The following is a 6,000-nucleotide window of genomic DNA, read 5'->3' on the forward strand; positions in this document are numbered from 1 at the left end:
AAATAGCAGGCAATGTGCTAAGCATTTCTCAATAATTATAATGGTCTTCTGAGCTAGATAACTCAATCATTCCCATTTTGGAGATGAGGAAACTGAGGACTTGGGAGGTTAAGTAATGTACCCACTGTTACATGACTACTAAACACCTGTGCCAGATTCAAATCCAGGCCTATCAGAACCCAAATCCAAAAGTTTTAACCATATACAATTTACAAATGTGAGACTTTTAATATGGCCTAGATGATAAGAGACTACACAGGGTAAAGGGGGGGGGGAACCAGCCCACAAAACTATTTATTCAGGCCATCTGAATTATAGTTCTTCTCCTGCCACTAACTAGCTGTCCAACCCTCAGTAAATGAAAGTCTTACTCTCTACAGGAGTGCAGTAAATTGAAGGAGATAAAGAAGACCGAAACTTCTCCCAGGAGACTTGGGAGCACATAACACCACCAAAAAACAACTTTATTCAGAGCCTTTTTTTAAAAGCTATTTGTATGTAGTTTTAACAATTAACTTTTACTAGTTAAAGGAATTAAAAGGGTAAGGAAAGTTCTTACCTAAGAAGCTTTCTGGCTTGAGACTCATGACTATTTACCAAACCACAGTTTCCAGGGCTGTAACGGATCTTTAATCTCAGCTCACATATACAAAAACAAAGGTACTAAGCAAAAAGGCCAAGCATAAAGTTAACTTCATTTCCCTCAGGATGCCCCTCAACCTGGCTTGCTTCACTAACTCAGCTCGCAGAGCCCAGGACAGTGCATGCAAAGTCTAAGAAATTCTGCACATATCCAGATGGATGCATTCTTCCTAGGAGCAAGAAAAGAATCAGAGATGCCACTGATGTCCCACCAAATACATACAGCCTAGTCTCATGAGTCGTTTCCAGATGGAATCCTTTGTGCCAAACCAAAATTTTTTAAATGGTTTAAAAAAAAAAAAAACTTTCACTAAGAATCTTGTAACTGTTTTAGTCAAATTTCCAGAGTTAATCAGCGGCCTATCAGGCCTGAAGTGTTCAAGTTCCAACTTATTAAAAATATTACATTCGATCTCTGTACTTTTTTCTAGGCATTATAACGTCCTTTCTCAAAGAGTTGAGGAAAAAAATATATGTGGGCACCATAAACTGACTTCTTCACTGAAGAAAACTGAATTAGAATTGAAATTTCTATAGCTTTTAACATTTGATTACCAAATCATACATGTATGGATATGCTCCTCTGAGTTTTCACATTCTAAAAACACATCATTTTATTACCAAGAATGGCTCCCAAATGATGAAGCAGCATTTGAAAGTTCATTTCAGAAAACACTTGCTTAGCTAAAAATTTTATTCCAACTTAGTAGGTAGATTGGCCAAATAATGATCTTAATGGGTCTTCAGTAATGTATTCTTTTTTTTTTCCAATTTATTTATTTTCAGAAAAACAGTATTCATTATTTTTTCACCACACCCAGTGCTCCATGCAAGCCGTGCCCTCTATAATACCCACCACCTGGTACCCCAACCTCCCACCCCCCCCCCGCCACTTCAAACCCCTCAGATTGTTTTTCAGAGTCCATAGTCTCTCATGGTTCATCTCCCCTTCCAATTTACCCAAAAGCACATACCCTCCCCAATGTCCATAACCCTACCCCCCTTCTCCCAACCCCCCTCCCCCCAGCAACCCACAGTTTGTTTCGTGATATTAAGAGTCACTTATGGTTTGTCTCCCTCCCTATCCCATCTTGTTTCATGGATTCTTCTCCTACCCACTTAGGCCCCCATGTTGCATCACCACTCCCTCATATCAGGGAGATCATATGATAGTTGTCTTTCTCCGCTTGACTTATTTCGCTAAGCATGATATGCTCTAGTTCCATCCATGTTGTCGCAAATGGCAAGATTTCGTTTCTTTTGATTCAGTAATGTATTCTTGACCTCATTCTACTTGCCATACATAGTCATGAGAATATATTTAATGTCCATATAAAAATATGAAATAAAAACATTATTCTCTCATTTAGATTGTAAGCCTCTTTAGGACAAGGAATATATCTGTATTTATCTTTGAAAGCTCATAGCACAATTAGGAACTCATGAAGTGTCTATTAAGTCAGGAACCATTTCATACCAAGTCTAAAGCTGACTTTCTTAGGCCATTTACTTGCCTTCTTCATACTGTAATTAGAATGGTGTTAACAATCCTTCTTGTGCCTGCGATTTTAAACTGAAAATTTGCCAACGCTAGGGCACATATCGTTTGTCCGAGCTAAATGTCTGGACTGACTTACTAAAATAAAGGTCTATTTCCTGAATTGTTAAAATTAGAAGCAAATTTAAATTTCAGTTCGGATTGGAAAAGAGAACATAAAGATTGGCAAACATCGGAAGCACACACAATTGTTATTTACCCAAAGAACGGGGCCAGTAACGATCTTTTACCATCTGAATTCCTATGACCACAGAAATATGTAAGATCCATAGCTTGCTTGATACTCTGGGGTTCGATGGGGGAAGACACGACTTCAACTCTGAATACTAATGACCAGATCCGGAAACACGAGCCTTCTATCCCAACAAAGCTACAACCCAAGTCACCTGGAGACATAAGTACATCTCAGCTCGAAGGTCCTGACTCAGGGGACTAGAACACAGGACCTGCCATCGGGCAGCTCCCCGAGACCGGAGACGTGGCTCAAAGTCGAATAACACCCCTAAGTCATCCCAGCGAACCTCCACGACGACCCTCAGCAGTGGGCAGGGCGGACGCACCTTTTGCAGACGCGAATACAGTGCCCAAAGGGTCACGTCCCCAGGCCACACACAGAGCAAGATGACTGAAACCAGATTAACTCCAAGCGGTGGATCTTCTCCATCCCGCCTCTGAGCTCACCCTTCGAGGACGTATTAGAGAAACTCTCCGGCCGGCAAAAACGGCAGGAAGGAGAGCGGAGCCGGGCAAGCGCCCGAGAGAAGGGAAGGGATTTCCACCGCTTCCCGGCACTTCCCCGCGGATACTCGAGCACCCCAGGTCGCTCCCCAGCTCCAGCCCCGCTCCCAGCGCGGCGGCCCCAGCTTCCCCCACCCCGCCCCACCCCCCATTCACTAGTCCTCAGGGGCAAGCCGGGAACCCAGGAGGCTTTCTCACCGGTTCCGAGAGTTCCCCAAGTTGGGGGCAGAAAGAGCGAATGAGCCAAGGTGCCGACAGGGCGAGGGCGCAAGAAGTGCGGAGGTGAGAGAGGCATGAGGGGCTGGGGGACCCCTCCCGGGGCGGCCGAGGCCGCGGAGGCGGCGGAGCGGGGTGGTCAGAGAGAGATCAGGGGAGGGCGAGGAAGGCTCGGTCCCGGCGACGCTCCCCGGCCGAGGTGCTGGGTTCCCCGGGAACCAGGGGAACTCGCAGCCCGGGAGGAAATCAACAACCGCCTCGGGCGCCGGGAAGCGGAGGGAGCCGAGGGAGCAGGGTCCCCGCCCCGGCCCAGCATCTGCCCAACTTCCCGAGCCCCCTCGGCGCTCCCACCCCCAGCCTTGCCCTGTCCGCCCCGCCGCAGTGGCGGCGGCGGCGGCACCAACCTGCGCGGCCGCGGGCACAGTCCGGGACGGAAGCCGGAGCCTGCGGGCGGCGAAGCGGCGGGCGCGGCGGGCGGAGTTAGTTGAGAGGCTCCGGCTCCCTGGGCGGGGACTGGCTGAGCACGCGGCGGCCGCGGCGGGGGCTCCTTCCTCCAGGCGCGCGCGGGGCCCAGCCCGGTCCGCCGCTCGCCCTCTCCTCCCGGGCACGGCTCTCAGTCGGTCCCTCCCCCGGGGCGGCTCCGCGGTTCCCGGCCGCCCCCGGGCCCGCCTGGCGCTCGCCGCCCGCGCTCCGCCCCTGCCCCCCTCGGGCGCGGGGGCCGCGGGGGTTGGGAACGAGGTCCCCGCAGAGTCTCCTCCTGGTGGCGCGCAGCTTCCCGGGGTTTCCCTGCGAGGATCGCTCGTCCTGCGTGTGTGGACCCACGTGCGGGCAGGAGGTGACCAAGAGCTGGAACTCGCTCAGGAGCCTGGGCAAGGGGGTGAAGGCTGGGCCTGAAAGTCTCCTTTTGCTCCGCTCGAGTCCCGTGTCCCTAAAAGCAGCCCTGCTAGGTGGCCACGCCGGCCGCCGGGAAACAGGCCAAGGAAAATGTCCGACTCTCCCTCCGCCCAGCGCGGGGCTGGGAAGACATTTCCCGGGGAGAACCAAGGACCCCACCCAACCCCCTGCTCCGGGCCGCGGTTGGGAACTCGCGCTAAGAGAGGGTACGGAGCTGGTAGACCGGCCACCGGGGTTGAACCTGTGGAGAAGGTGCAGTTTCTATCCACATACACACCCCAGCTCGGTCACTGCATCCAGATTCCCTCGCTCAGGTCTTCGCAGTGCTTTGCTGTCCGCACCCCCGGCCTGAGGGGGACCCTTTCTCCTAGCCTAGCTTCTCACCTCTGTCTGCACATCCTCCACCGCGCCCAAAGCTTCTTAAGCCCGCAGCGCGCGCAGGGCGCACCCTCTGACTACTTCGCCCCTAAAATGTCTGAACGAAACTCAGGAGCCAATTCCTTCTATGCCTCGCCCCAAAGCAGCAGAAAACGGAGTGCCGGGAATCTGGGAAGTTTGAGCTGGAAAGTCCTATACCCATGAGGTATAGATCCCATACACCTTTACTTCGAGGGCAGTGTTTGCCACTGTCTGTACCCCACTGTAGGTGACTTGGGTGTGTTCACCGCGTTTTTTCTCTCCCCAGCGCCAGCCACTTCTCTTCTCCCTAAATCCCACCCTCCTTTCCCCTAGCCTCTCCCATCCCAGCTAACGGCATGGATCCCTAGCACAGGACTCTGGTTTCTTCAAAGAGCTGAACGTCCAGGGGTCTTCGGGCTGAGGGTTTAGGGAGCAGAAGAACAAACTGGGAGAAGAAACAATGAAGAAGATGAAGAAGCAGCAGCCATTGTAGGAAAGGAAGCAAGGAAGGAAAGTGGAACCCGAGTGAATATGCTGGAGAAGTGCTGTAATGAATGAGAGGCAAAGCCCTCCAAGCAGAGGAGAACTCCCAGACAGAAAAATCCCTTTCACCATTGGGAAACCACCAATGCTTGCAGTGGAGAGATTGGAAAATTTGGACTCCTTTCCACCACAGATCCCAGAGAGCAGTGAAGGGTCACCGATAAACTTCATGCCTTCACCAGTCCCACTTCTCAGCCTGACTTCCTGGGAAGGTTGATGACCCAAGCTGTTGGCCAGTGATGAGAAATTCATCCTGGAAAGGGATGGTCGTTGAGGAGATTCAAGAAAGTACAGTGGGGTCAGTTTACAGCTGGCCTGGCAGTTCTTTTGCTTTAGGCATCCTTTAACTCACCCCTCCTTCCTGGCCTGGGCTATTACCTAAAACAAGTTTGTACTTGGGACCCTTCCTTAAATTAAGAAGTCACTTTTGAAGAGAGAAGAAGGAAGTGGGGTGGGACAGCGGTCCTAAGATGGTGACGGTTGTTATTTTTAAGTTCAATTTCGTGTCTTTTTATGTCAAGATGATTTTCCTGTTCAGTGAGTGGCCACATTTTTACCAGAAAATGTGGGAGAATGGCTGGGACAACGCTTTCAATATTACCAGACGACAGCGTTCTTTCAGAGTCTCGAGGTCCTGGTGGGCACAGCCACGGCTTCACCTTCACTGACATAGAACCAGTTTGCCTGAGGAAGCCACCACCAAGCCCAGAAGTCAGACATTACAGCCATAGGGCGTTCCAGTCTGTGTACGGTCCAGCCACCCAGACACACAGGCTTAGCATGTGATTATAGAGGGAAGCCAACCATTCACACTTAGTAGATGAGAAGACTACTTCCCTGACCTCAGGGCCCCACCTCACCTGCGGCTATCTCCAAACTCTAGAAGTGTCATTACAGAAGCAGACCCTCATGCTCCAATTTTACCTCTGAAGAGAGGCTCTCTCAAATTTAACCATAAAATCTCCTTTCCTTCCCTTACTTCTTCCACCACACAAAAGCTCAGCCATTGA

At 50.8% G+C, this 6,000-nt stretch overlaps 1 protein-coding gene across 1 annotated transcript in view; it reads right to left on the reverse strand.

The window, feature by feature from the left end:
- PAM (peptidylglycine alpha-amidating monooxygenase) overlaps positions 1–3,606 on the reverse strand; it is a 282,570-nt gene extending 278,964 nt beyond the window's left edge. The window contains exon 1 of the mRNA XM_044264740.1: positions 3,559–3,606. The gene's annotated coding sequence lies outside the window, so the exon portion shown is untranslated. The remainder of the gene's footprint in view (positions 1–3,558) is intronic.
- Between the last annotated feature and the right edge of the window lie 2,394 nt (positions 3,607–6,000).

The sequence above is a fragment of the Neovison vison genome, chromosome 1 (assembly GCF_020171115.1).
Source record: "Neovison vison isolate M4711 chromosome 1, ASM_NN_V1, whole genome shotgun sequence".
In the NCBI taxonomy this organism is placed as follows: domain Eukaryota; kingdom Metazoa; phylum Chordata; class Mammalia; order Carnivora; family Mustelidae; genus Neogale; species Neogale vison.